Source organism: Ctenopharyngodon idella, chromosome 11 (assembly GCF_019924925.1).
Source record: "Ctenopharyngodon idella isolate HZGC_01 chromosome 11, HZGC01, whole genome shotgun sequence".
In the NCBI taxonomy this organism is placed as follows: Eukaryota; Metazoa; Chordata; class Actinopteri; order Cypriniformes; family Xenocyprididae; genus Ctenopharyngodon; species Ctenopharyngodon idella.
Genome location: NC_067230.1, coordinates 25,237,465 through 25,250,510, shown reverse-complemented (window position 1 = coordinate 25,250,510; position 13,046 = coordinate 25,237,465). Strand labels below are relative to the sequence as shown.

Sequence of the window (13,046 nt, the reverse complement as noted above, 5' to 3'; positions counted from 1 at the left end):
GCTCGATTGGATTGAGATCTGGGGAATCTAGAGGCCAAGTCAACACCTCAAACTCGTTGTTATGCTCCTCAAACCCTTCCTAAACCATTTTTGCTTTGTGGCAGGGTGCATTATCCTGCTGAAAGAGGACACAGCCATCAGGGAATACCGTTTCCATGAAAGGGTGTACATGGTCTGCAACAATGCTTAGGTAGGTGGTACGTGTCAAAGTAACATACAAATGGATGGCAGGACCCAAGGTTTCCCAGCAGAACATTGCCCAAAGCATCACACTGCCTCCACCGGCTTGCCTGCTTCCCAGAGTGCATCCTGGTGCCATGTGTTCCACAGGTAAGCGATGCACACGCACCCGGCCATCCACATGATGTAAAAGAAAACGTGATTCAGCGGACCAGGCCACCTTCTTCCATTGCTCCGTGGTCCAGTTCTGATGCTCACGTGCTCATTGTTGGCGCTTTCGGTGGTGGACAGGGGTCAGCATGGGCACCCTGACCGGTCTGCGGCTATGCAGCTCCATACGCAACAAACTGTGATGCACTGTGTATTCTGACACCTTTCTATCAGAACCAGCATTAACTTCTTGAGCAATTTGAGCCACAGTAACTCGTCTGTTGGATCGGACCACACGGGCCAGCCTTCACTCCCCAACGAGCATCAATGAGCCTTGGCTGCCAATGACCCTGTCGCCGGTTCACCACTGTTCCTTCCTTGTACCACTTTTGATAGATACTGACCACTGCAGACCGGGAACACCCCACAAGAGCTGCAGTTTTGGAGATGCTCTGACCCAGTCATCTAGCCATCACAATTTGGCCCTTGTCAAACTCGCTCAAATCCTTACGCTTGCCCATTTTTCCTGCTTCTAACACATCAACTTTGGAGGACAAAATGTTCACGTGCTGCCTAATATATATATATATATATATATATATATATATATACCCCACATAAAAAAAAAAAAAAAGACACACACCACTTGATTGTGATTTTACTGAAGGTTCACTGGCTGCAATTGTCTGCAAACAGTTTTTATTTCTGCTTCCAAGAAGCAGAAATAACTAGCCTCTTTACTAGCCTCATGTTCATTAGCTACTCAGCTCCATAACCTTCCACTGCATTTCCCCTGATGTTTCTGAGAGATAATTCCTCTTCTTTCTCCACATCTGTCTCTTCCCTTTGCCATAATCCCCATATCACTCCAATTCCCATCCAAAAATGTAAATCACATTTCATTCAGCAAAACACTGACTGGATCTGCATCAAATGTTTGGTTAGCTGCATTGGCATTGTCGTACAGTTTGAAAGGCCTGTCACAACTGAAGTGAGCTTCGAGACACAGTTCTGTGCTCCTTTCCTCCAAGTGCTGTTATCTTAGAATTCCCTGCTCATCCCGTCGTGAGACTGTAGATTGACGCATAGCATTAAACATGTCTGTTAGCGCTGACCGGAGAGCGGAGAGTAATTACAAAGCTAATCAGTTTCGACAGGGCTCCATTCACTCTCACACATGTGCAGACTCCAATACATCCGCACATACACACACACAAAGTAGAAGTAGAGATTTACAAATGGCTGCCTGATTAAAACACTCATTTTTCAAGAAGGGCAAACTGATTTGAGGAATTGCGGGGCTCAAGTATTCACTGAAAAGTTTAATTAAATAGTTTGTTTGGCTGATTAAATGGGTGCATCCTTTTCATTAAACCTAGAAATCTTCAGTTCTGTTTTGAGGGTCGAGAGGGTGTAAAGAAAAGAATAATGAACAAATTTATCTTAATCTCCCACATACAGGCATCATTAAGCCCATGGGAAACACACAAACACCCACTTCCTAATATAAGAGGTCTATTCTAGGCAGTTTGTTTCAGCCATTTTAATATATATGCATGCATTTAGAAGTCTTTTTGCAGCTTTAATCATAGCAATAACAAGCACATTAATTTCCATGACAATTTTCAGCTGGGCTTGTAGGATGTCTCACCCCTTGAAATTTTCACCCGCTAGAAGTGCAATGACATTTTCATAATGCCAGCTTTGAAATGCCTTCTCATTTAAAACATTTAACTCCGGTGTTAAAATTCACCCTTCTTTCGTAAAGTCTCCCACGCTTGAGCTTTAGAGTTGACTCAAATTTTCACGCTTCAGGTGTGGAGGAACTCAGATATCCAAGTTAAATGCCAACATGACTCACCTTTGTTTAACCTTTACTTCAGGAGTATTGTAGTAATTAACCTGGAGGACAACTGAGCTAATGTTGCGTTATCGCAGCGGCTGCCCTCGCAGATGTTTTCTCTTTATGATTTGGAGATCTTATTTTCTCTATCAGGATAATTAATGTGTAAACGCATAGGTTACATTAATGAAGAGAGCAAAAAGAACTTTCAAGTGACGATCGGTTGGCATTTAACAATGCTCTTTCACACAATGGAAACACATTGACTATTGAATTGCACTGTTAAAAGAAAGATTTTGTAGTACATGGTTAATGATAACAGGTTTTAGTTTGGACCAAAAAATGTTCATAATATTTTATAAAATTTTGAGTTCATTGAAATTAAAAATTTCAAAGGCGATTGGTTTAATTAACAGAAACTCTATGTTATCTGAACCACATTAATTATTGAAGATGATTTGACAAAAGAAAAAATGATGTGATAACAAATCATGAATTTTTTTTACAGTGTACTGTTCAAAAGAACAGAAATATTGTGAAATATTATTACTATTTAAAATAACCGTTTCCTATTTTAATATATTTTAAAATATAATTTATTCCTGTCATGGAAAAGCTGAATTTTCAGCAGCAGTTACTCCAGTTTTTTTTTATTATTTCTTATTATTATCAGTGTTGAAAACAGTTGTTCTGCTTAAATTTTTTTAAAGAAGCCTTGATACATTTTTTTCCCAGGATTCTTTGATGAAAAGCAAGTTCAAAAGAACAGAATTTACTTGAAATAGAAATGTTTTATAACATTATAAAAGTTTAATGCATCCTTTATGAATATGTATTATTACATTTTTTAAACTGACCTTTTGAATTGTCGTGTAAATGACAAATTAAATAATAATAAACATATTTTTAAAATAATTTAAAAAGTACATTTTAAAATTTTATTTTATTTTATTTTTCCTGAGCATGTAGATCTAAGATCCTGGTATTCCTGTACCTGTCACTATGATCAGAATGACTGCTTCCAAATCTATCATCCCCCACCGTCACCCATCCCCCCACCCGCACCAAACCCCCCCCTCCAACACACACACACATAACATATGTGTAATAGAACAGGATAGTGAGGAGAGTAAATCCCTGCTGTCACCGAAAAGTATGTTCACATTGGAAAACAGACACCCAAGAGTCAATGGCGTCAACTACATTAGGTAATTGCTTTAGTGTCAGTGTTAATCCACATGTTACAGAGTGTGTACGTTTTCTCTAGCTCATCAAATATGGTGCTTCGGTGTGTGCGTTCATAAATATGTGCATCAATTTCCTGTTTTATCTTGTAAAAAGAGTCTCTCAGATACTGTGGCATGAGTCATTACTGGACGGATCAGGTAACAGGCTTGATGGCACACTGTATGCAGTGCTCTGTGACAAACTGACCTTCCCTGCTGCTGAGTCAATTACAGTTCAATTAGGACACAGACCCTGCTGTGGACCAAGCTCTGCAGCAGGAAGCATATGGCAGCTATATATGGCCGCTCCAGCTCAGCTGGAAACGGTTGCAAATACACTTATGAAGCAAAGTGGAAATGAAAGAATCAATAAAACATACTTTATATAGGGTTCAAATGAGAGCTGTGTGCAGCTACTGGACTGAACATCTGTTCTTGTGATTTCCTTGGTGGCTGGAGACAGCTAGGACTTAAATAGGATGAGGTGTAGACCTTTAATTGGTAAAGTGTATGAAAAATGGAGTGACTGCAATTACAGACACATGCAAGGGCTTCGAGATTGGCTTTCGGGCTTCAATACAGTCCACTATAAGAAAGTTCATGGTCCATTCGTCAAGCACCAAATGCAAGTTAAATTAGCTTTGGCGACTATTTCTATAACTATAAGTTGTTCTTCAATCAACTGGTCACTTTAATAGAATCTGCAAATAATACATGGTTTAATTAAAATTGTTTCAAATGATAGTCTGACACTGATAAAGGACAAACAATTTTTTGTCCTTTATCAGTGTCAGACTATCATTTGAAACAAATATATATATATATATATATATATATATATATATATATATATATATATATATATATATATATATTATATGTATATATAAAAAACATACGAAAGAAAACATGCCAGGAATTGTGAGTCTTCTAACAACATTTAACTATAATAATTTATTATTATTATTATTTTAATGGTAATTTAATATTTAGTAATGTAATATTTTGAACCAATAATAATAATAATAACAATAAATTAAATAATTTAATTAATAAATTAAATTCAAATAATTTATTTTATTGGTTTGAACTATTATTATTGGTTTATTAACAGTAATTTTATATGTAGTAATGTAATATTGCACAATATTATTAATTCTAATAAATAATTAGTAATAAAATAAAATACAAAATAAAAATTAAAGCTGCAAGCAGCGATGAAAGGGCCCTCGCACCCGGGCTCACCACCACCCATTGGCCTTAGGAAAACAGTGAACAGTGGGCTACATGCATGTAAGCGAGTAAATACAAGGGAAATATGGCATTTCAAAGTGCCACACTTCCTGCTGCCAACAGGCGGCGCTTTGACTGTAACTGAATATTGGCATGTAGATGTCTTCAAGCCAGGACTATTATCAAATGTTAAGTTTGGGGCAGATCAGACATTGTATGCCCGAGTTACAACAACTTCCTGTTTCGTGGCGTTAATCGCATACATTAGCACATTAGCAGTTAGCAGAGTGTTGCATGATTTATGTTTCTAGTATGTTTGGCACTTTGTGGCATATTGAAATGTGTTTCTGGGAGTGAATTACAGTGTAAAGCATGCCATTTCCTGTTGCCAGCAGGTGGCGCTATGACTAACTGAATATTGGCATATAGATGTCTTTAGACCAGGACTCTTATCACACATGTGAAGTTTGGGGCAGATCGGACACTGTATGCCTGAGTTTACAACAGCTTCCTCTTTCATGGCGAAACATCAGATTTTGTCAGGCTGCCACGGACACGCCCTTCAGCGAAAACTCAAGATCTTTGCAATTTAACATAGGGCTGGGCGATATGGCTGAAAACTGTATCACGATATCAGTGTTTCATATCGGTCGATATCGATAATTATTGATAATTTTTTCTGACCCATTTAAAATAAGGACCAGGAGAAAAATATATTACATTTAAACATTTTTATTTTAAACTTAACCTTCCTCTGATCATAATCTCCTCAGTTATTAAGACAGAAATGTCAACAACCATGGAAAACTCAAATAATTAAAATGTTGTGCGGTGTTGCAGCTACAGATGTTGTTGGTTGAATACGGCTGTGCTCCAAAAGGTGAGCGCGGCTTAGGTGGTACATGAAGTTCGTGGTATTACCATGGTAATGCATATTAGTCTTGCATAATTTGCAGACGACATTGGTCTGACTACGGTCAGACTTATAATATCCAAAAAACTGCCATACTGGCGAGCTGACTTTTCCTCTTTTATTTACAATTTCCTCACTCGCTGCGGCACTCATTTTCTGCTTATCAGTTGCCGGTTACTGAAGAGGAATCCAGCAGACCAGCACGAGACAACAATATGGCGCAACCAAACTTGATACTGTTACATGATTGGCTGTTAGCGTGTCACTCCCTACGTTGCTAGGTTACCAGAGAGCGAGTGCCTTTGTTAATGCAACCAAACTTGCTTCGCAACCTCTGTTTTCTTCCGACGAAGAATAAAAAAAAAAATCGAACGTTTTATCGAACACATTTTTTATTGATATCGATCACGTGTCTATCGCGATACATATCGTTATCGTTTTATCGCCCAGCCCTAATTTAACATCACTAAGGCCTCAAGATTAAATATGATGTTGTTCTGTTTAAATGTCTATGAGGAGTTAATCACAGTGTAAAACATGTCATTTCCTGTTGCCTGCAAGTGGCGCTATGACTATAACTGAATATTGCCATGTAAATGTGTTCAGGCCAGGACCCTAATAAAACATGTGATGTTTGGGGCAGATCGCACAATGTATGCCCGAGTCATAACAACTTCCTGTTTCATGGCGAAACATCGAATTTGTCAGGCCGCCACTGACACGCCCTTCAGCGAAAACTCAAGATCTTCGCAATTTAGCGTCGCAAAGGCCTTTAGATTAGACTGGCCAAATATGATGTTGATCTGATTAAAGCTTTAGGAGGAGTTTGTTAAAGTACAACGCCTGGAAATGGCAAAAACTGCCAAAATTTCGCAGAGAAAATTCAAAATATCTCACTTCCTGTTGGGTTTTCAGATTCGGCACCCAGGGACTTTTTTTGTAGGTATTGGGATGTTACATCTGTCTATCGCATTTCACACTTGTACGTGAAACGTAGCGTAAAGGGCGCTTAATTGAAATTTTGTAGGTGGCGCTATCGAGCCATTTTGCCACACCTAATTCTGAAACTTATATCAGACGTAAATTTTCACCACTTCTGACGCGTGTGCAAAGTTTCATGAGTTTTCGAGCATGTTTAGGCTCTCAAAAATGCGATTCATTTCAGAGAAGAAGAATAATTGGCCGAGCAATTACAATAGGGTCCTCACTCCATCGGTGCTCGGGCCCTAATAAAATAGGGTACCTGGCTGCTTAAAGCCCAAACAAGTGATTAAACTACCAACATGAAAATATGAGCAAAACAATCATGTATCAGATGTAGTTTCAGAGATCTCGTATATGATGCTGCGAGTCACATGGTAACATTCACTGGAGAAAACAGTAGAAAAATTGCATTGCCTAAGGGAAGAAAATATAGCTTTAATATTAAAAACAATGTAAAAGACAATTTTGTGGCCAGTAAGGAAGATTTATGGGCAGTAAATTTACCCACCATTGGCCAGTGCAGCAAAAATCTAATATTGGACCTTGTTCAAATGCATCAGAAACTATGCCTTCTCCTATAGCGGAGATGAAAGCAAACTGTCATGTGACAGCATCAGTCATTCAGTAACACAACATTGGACAAACAGCAAAGACTTACTGCTGGAGAACTGAAGAGACAGAGGAAAAGCGAGAGAGAGAGAGAGAGAGAGAGAGAGAGAGAGTCTATTAGTCTTTGAGCTAATTTTCACACAGATTGAAATACTGTTGTTTTCATGTGTGCCACACTAATGAGAGATTCTGCATAAAAAACAGACCGGGAAGTGAGTTTCAAAGTGATTCACTTAAAGCAAACTCAACATGTTTTTGAGTTGTCTTTGATTGTCTTTTCTTTCATCTGTTCTTCATAGTCCCATTGTGATTCCTAGCCGCCAGGCCTGAAAACTGGGCTCAGGATCTTTGAGAGCTGGAGTCACTGTCTCAACTCTCATTTGAAACAACAGAGAGAAACTCTCAGACAAATGTCGACACTTCAACCCTGTTTTTATAAAGCTTTCTTGTTTTATCTGTGAATGCCGCGGGTTTGTGAAAGATTAGACATTGTGTTAGCACCGATAAATTTGGAAGAGGTCCTTCTGATCGTAGTGACAAGTACAGGAATACAAGGATGTATCTACATGCTTGTGGAATAAAATAAAATAAAATAAAATATGGTTACAGGCCAATCAGAATATTAAAGGGTTAGTTCACCCAAAAATGAAAATAATGTCATTTATTACTCACCTTCATGTCGTTCTACACCCGTAAGACATTCGTTCATCTTTGGAACACAAATTAAGATATTTTTGATGAAATCTGACTCTTTTTTGATAAAATCTCGAAGCTTTACGAATCTTTTGTTTCGAATCAGTGATTCAGGTCACGTGTCAAACTGCCAAACTGCTGAAATCAAGTGACTTTGGTGCTCCGAACAACTGATTCGAAACCAAAGATTCGTAAAGCTTCGAAGCTTCATGAAGCAGTGTTTTGAAATCGGCCATCACTAAATATTGTTGAAAAGTCATTATTTCGTTTTTTTGGCACACAAAAAGTATTCTCGTCACTTTATAATATTGAGGTTGAACCACTGTACTCACATGAACTGTTTTAAATATATTTTGAGTACCTTTCTGGATCTTGAGAAGTTCGGTGACATTGCTGGCAATAGAGGCCTCACTGAGCCATCGGATTTCATCAAAAATATCTTAATTTGTGTTCTGAAGATGAACGAAGGTCTTACGGGTGCAGAAAGAAATGAGGGTGAGTAATAAATGATATAATTTTTTTATTTTTGGGTGAACTAACCCTTTAATAGCTCATGTGTTGTCCGATTAATCCCACTGACATACATTGGGTTGTCTGAAGTCACTAGGTTGCTTCTAAAAATCCTCAGTGCCGGACACTCTATCTCTGCCAAACTTCAGATGCTTTAGACACTTTGAAGGGCCAGACATGACCAGCTGCTGTCAGTCCTTTGATGTCTCTGTAGCATCACTGCAGGATCATCTCTGAAGTTCTCAGACTCTAGCAAAACTTCACAAGTTTCACAAAGTTCTGGACCTCTCCACTGGAAGTTCCACAGCTTTGAGATCAAACAGCTGGATCCTGGTGTCTGGTTTGTAACATTCAATTAGAATGATAAAAAAGACAACTTTTGAATAGCATTTCTCAAATAAAAGAACAAAATATTGTGCAAAAATTTTACCCTGAAAGGTACCCCTCTGTACCTTATCTACCCCTAAAAGGTGCATATGGTACCTGTCTGCATGGATGCAACAAAATTGCTTCCATTATAATTAAGTAAACTCTCTATTATTGCAAGTAGCAAAACAAACAAACAAAAAGTTTAAAAAAAGAAGACTTCTAATATTAAAAAACACCTTAAGGTGCTAATATGCAGCTGAAAAGTACAATTTCTACACATTATGGTGTAATAAAAAAGAAACACATTACTTTCACAGCTTCCAAAAAGTAATTATCTAATTGTTGTATTATAGTCACAACCCTGCATCTATGCCTTTCAATAAAGAAGAATTTTTCTTAAAAATTCCCTTAAAAGCGGATAGATTTACCAGTGCATCACAGTCCACTACCAGTGCATCCTACACTGTAAAAAACTATAAAAATGCTACAATAAAAACCTGTTAATAGGTGAACAGTTAAGTTACATTAACAGTAGATGTTTACAATCACATTGTATGTAATTTTACTGAAAAATACTGTCAAATTCATGTTTTTTGCAAGTATAAACATTGAAATAATAATTTACAGTGAAAAGCAGTAAAAGGACATTCCCAGAAGGAATCTGTTGAACTGATTTATCAGTTCAAGCAGATTGGTATATTAAAATTATATCACTTAATGAAATATGTTGTTATAAGCTGTAAAATATATAGGCACCATTATGCTATTCTGCAATACCTGAAGCATTGTCACTGTATTTTTACGGTGAATTTATGGCAACCACAGCTTCTTGTTTTTTACTGCAAATTTAACAATATTTTTTTACAGTGAGGAATCAACTGAAGCTACCAGAAATGTCAAATACACTACGCTGCTTTAGATATGTCTACTGTAAATCATTCTCACTCACCAACAATTTATTTTTGCACAGCAGATGCTGAGACACTCTCATACGATGCCTGATACCAGGAACCTTCAAGTGTGCAGCAAATCAAATCAGTGATCAAATAAACCAAGAGACTGGAGAAGCACAAACTACCATAATGCTCATCCATGAGCTTCAGTCCCCTGACTGCACTTTGTATAACTTGTCTTTACAGCAAACATGGATTTATTTTTTAACACATCTGTCATAGTTTCTCACTTGAACCTTGTACCTGTAATGAAAGTGGTAGCACATTCAAGATATTCTTTTATCAGTATCTGGGTTCCCTGAGAATCAAAACCACAACCACTGCTAGCAAAACGCTACAAGAATATTACCTTTTTCACTGCTACTTTAAGTTCTTCAAAAATGTGTTTGTAACCACAGTAATGAGGAAAAAAGTTATACCTAGTAAGCTTGCAACTATCACCACTTTTCTTCAAAATGCTCATTTAGGGTGCTTTCACACTAGTGCATTTGGTGTGCACCTGGGGTAGACTGAGTTCGGTTCGTGTGGATGATGTTGATGCTGGCTTTTGAACTCAGGTGTGCACCAGCGAACCGTACCCAAATCCACCTAAAAAGGGTGGTCTGGGGAGGTTCATTCATGTGAACTCCCATTCGGTTCGCTGCTGATATAAACGCAATCGTACTAAATCATGGAAGTGAACCGCTATTGATAACATATGATTTGAAAACTGTGAGTTTGTGTGTGTTCTCACTCACTTTCCTGACAGGCGTGACTGATGCACTGGATGCAGAATGTATATCTCATTTCTGCTTGCCTTCAGCAGAAATGGACTCCTGCATTCTTCAGAGAATTTGCAGTGCATTTGCGGCAGTTAGATGCTGACGCTTTGGAAACAAAACATAGACTGTAAAAAAAGATGGACGACGCACCTTCACTCTCTTCCATTGTAGTAAGTGAAGCCGCCACAGAATCGGTTAATACAGTTTACTGCAGAACAACTGTGTGAAAAAAGTTTTGGAAATGTAGAAATTAAAGTCAAAGCTCCAATGTACTCCCAAAGATCCAGAAAAAAAGTCTGTTGCTGCTTTAGTGACTACTTCGCTCAGAGAAGCTGTCAATCTCAGCTATCAATTACGACGTCAAAACCCATGTTTTTATAGCATCAAATAACCAACTAAAACCAAACTTATTTTAAGAACGAATACAACTAATATCAGCGTGATAAAAACTGCCTAAAATGACAGAAACCATTGTTGGGAAAAAAAATTTGACGTGTAATTTGATTGTTTCGTTTATTTCACGTCCCATTACATTATATTGAGAGGGTGGGGTTTATGATCTATACCGCATCTAGCTACCTGGGGGCGATCGAGATGCTCTGGCTTCACTTTTCAGGACTCGTGTGACACACTTGAAACAAAACCAAAGGTTAAAAAAAAAGATCAACAAAAGTGAAATAATATAATGTGAACAGAGACAGGAGGGGGGAGCAATTGAACTCTGGTACGGACCAAGGAATCGAGGAAACAATAAAAGGAAATAATTAAAAAAAGGAAATAATAATAATAAATTTAGCCCTTATTTGCTTAGCATTCACACTGTCATTTTAAAGACCGAACCTAAAGACCTAAAACATATTTTGTGACGGAAATTACTGAACATCTAAAACAATAATGTGCACTGGGCTAAAAGCGCTTATTATATGTCCGTACATATGATGAAATTTTGACCAGCTGAGAACTCGCAAAGAGTTAAAGGAGTCAAAACAGCGGCAGGAATTACTCCGTTGCACACAAACAAAGATCTGCTGCAAGGAGACGTGTTTCTGACACCTGTACGGAACTGTAATGGGCAACGTAGCTCCTATGACGAGAAAAAAACAGGTATGCTTCAGCATTCTGTCCTTTGTAGGGTCGCATCTGGTGACATCACATCCTGTTTTTGGTTCGTTTAGATGTCTTTGGTCCGTGTTGCGCTCATATTTCTGTCGAACCTCACCAGAGTTCATTTGGAAGCATTCACATTTCACATGAGCTGCACTAACAGAGCAATGGCACCAGAGTGCATTTTAATCAAACCAAACCTGCTAAGTGTGAACACCCTTAGAGTCTTTATCCATATATGTGAAATTTTATCTGCAGACTGACTTTGATAGTCTAACTGCCTTTTGTTGAAAAGTTCTGATCCATAGTATCAGTCAAGCCTGCTTTCGAATAAAAGCAATTTTCAGTTATTAATTGCGTACACAGCCACCTAAGCTGGAAGACCTCCATCACTGTGCCCTGCAAAACAGGTTTTCTAGACCAGATTTTGTGATTTTAGAGCTTGAATTCTGATGTTCCACATTCGGGGTCTGAGTAAACCTACAGAAGGCTTTGTGTGCTTTGTGTGGTGAAGGGTATAATCTTAGTTGCATGGGTCATGTTTTTGGCAGGCGACAGTTTACAGAGGTCTGTGTCTGCTTGGATTATTTAGAGCATGTCTATCTGCACCACAGTGACCACTTGGCCTCTACTTAGTGAGATGCTAAGGGCGACCCAACAGTATTAATTATTCAATCATGGGTTTTTCATAATTAAACTGGAGAAGCAGTCTGCATTGAGTTTTTGGAGATTTTATGTCGAATCTATGTGTGTGTATGAGCGTATGCTTTGGTATACACTGGATCCCCTGCAGGCTGAGCGTCGTAATGAGGTTAATTAGCAGATTTAAAGATATGATACAGACAGACGCGCATGTGAATAGCAATGAGTGCTCCGGCACTCCATGTTTGGATTGATTTCCGCGGAGAGGAAACAACACACAGTCGTGCTCGCTCTCAGAAACATGCATACACAGACACTTTAGTCTCTTTCATACAACCATTTCAAATAGGAATTTACAAAACTTCACCTGACTCTCCTTGCCAGACTAAATCAATGCTTTTCTCAGTGGAGAACTGTTGTTTGGAAAAGTCTCTGAAATATAACCTTAATTATAATTATATCCCTTAATTATTGAATGGAACAACCCAAGCGAGGAGCCAGAGGTGTTCACAACATGGCAACACATTTAATACAACAGCACAATTGAAATCATTTCTGGACAATAACAGCATAAATGCTTCCTCTGAGATCAAAAATAAACTCCAACTACATTCAAATGCACTTTTAAACTTTCAAAAGACCAGTGTGCACATGTTAGGTGGAGTGCCTGCCCCTTTATAAATGCAATTAACATAATTTCCCCAGCAAAACCTTGATTACTAAGTCCCCCCAAGTGTACCCATTCATATAAATTATGGAAACAATAGCATTAATTATGAATCATGTAATGGGCTTTAAACATTCACATCACAGTTCAGTCCACAGCACACTCATTCAATCTTCTGTCACTAATGTGCACTTGTAACACAGGAATCA

General features: G+C 38.1%; 1 protein-coding gene across 1 annotated transcript in view; it reads right to left on the bottom strand.

Annotated features, from left to right (window-relative positions):
* Positions 1–13,046, bottom strand: part of LOC127522439 (thrombospondin type-1 domain-containing protein 7B-like) — a 56,152-nt gene that overhangs the window by 40,024 nt on the left and 3,082 nt on the right. The gene's annotated exons all lie outside the window — the stretch shown is intronic.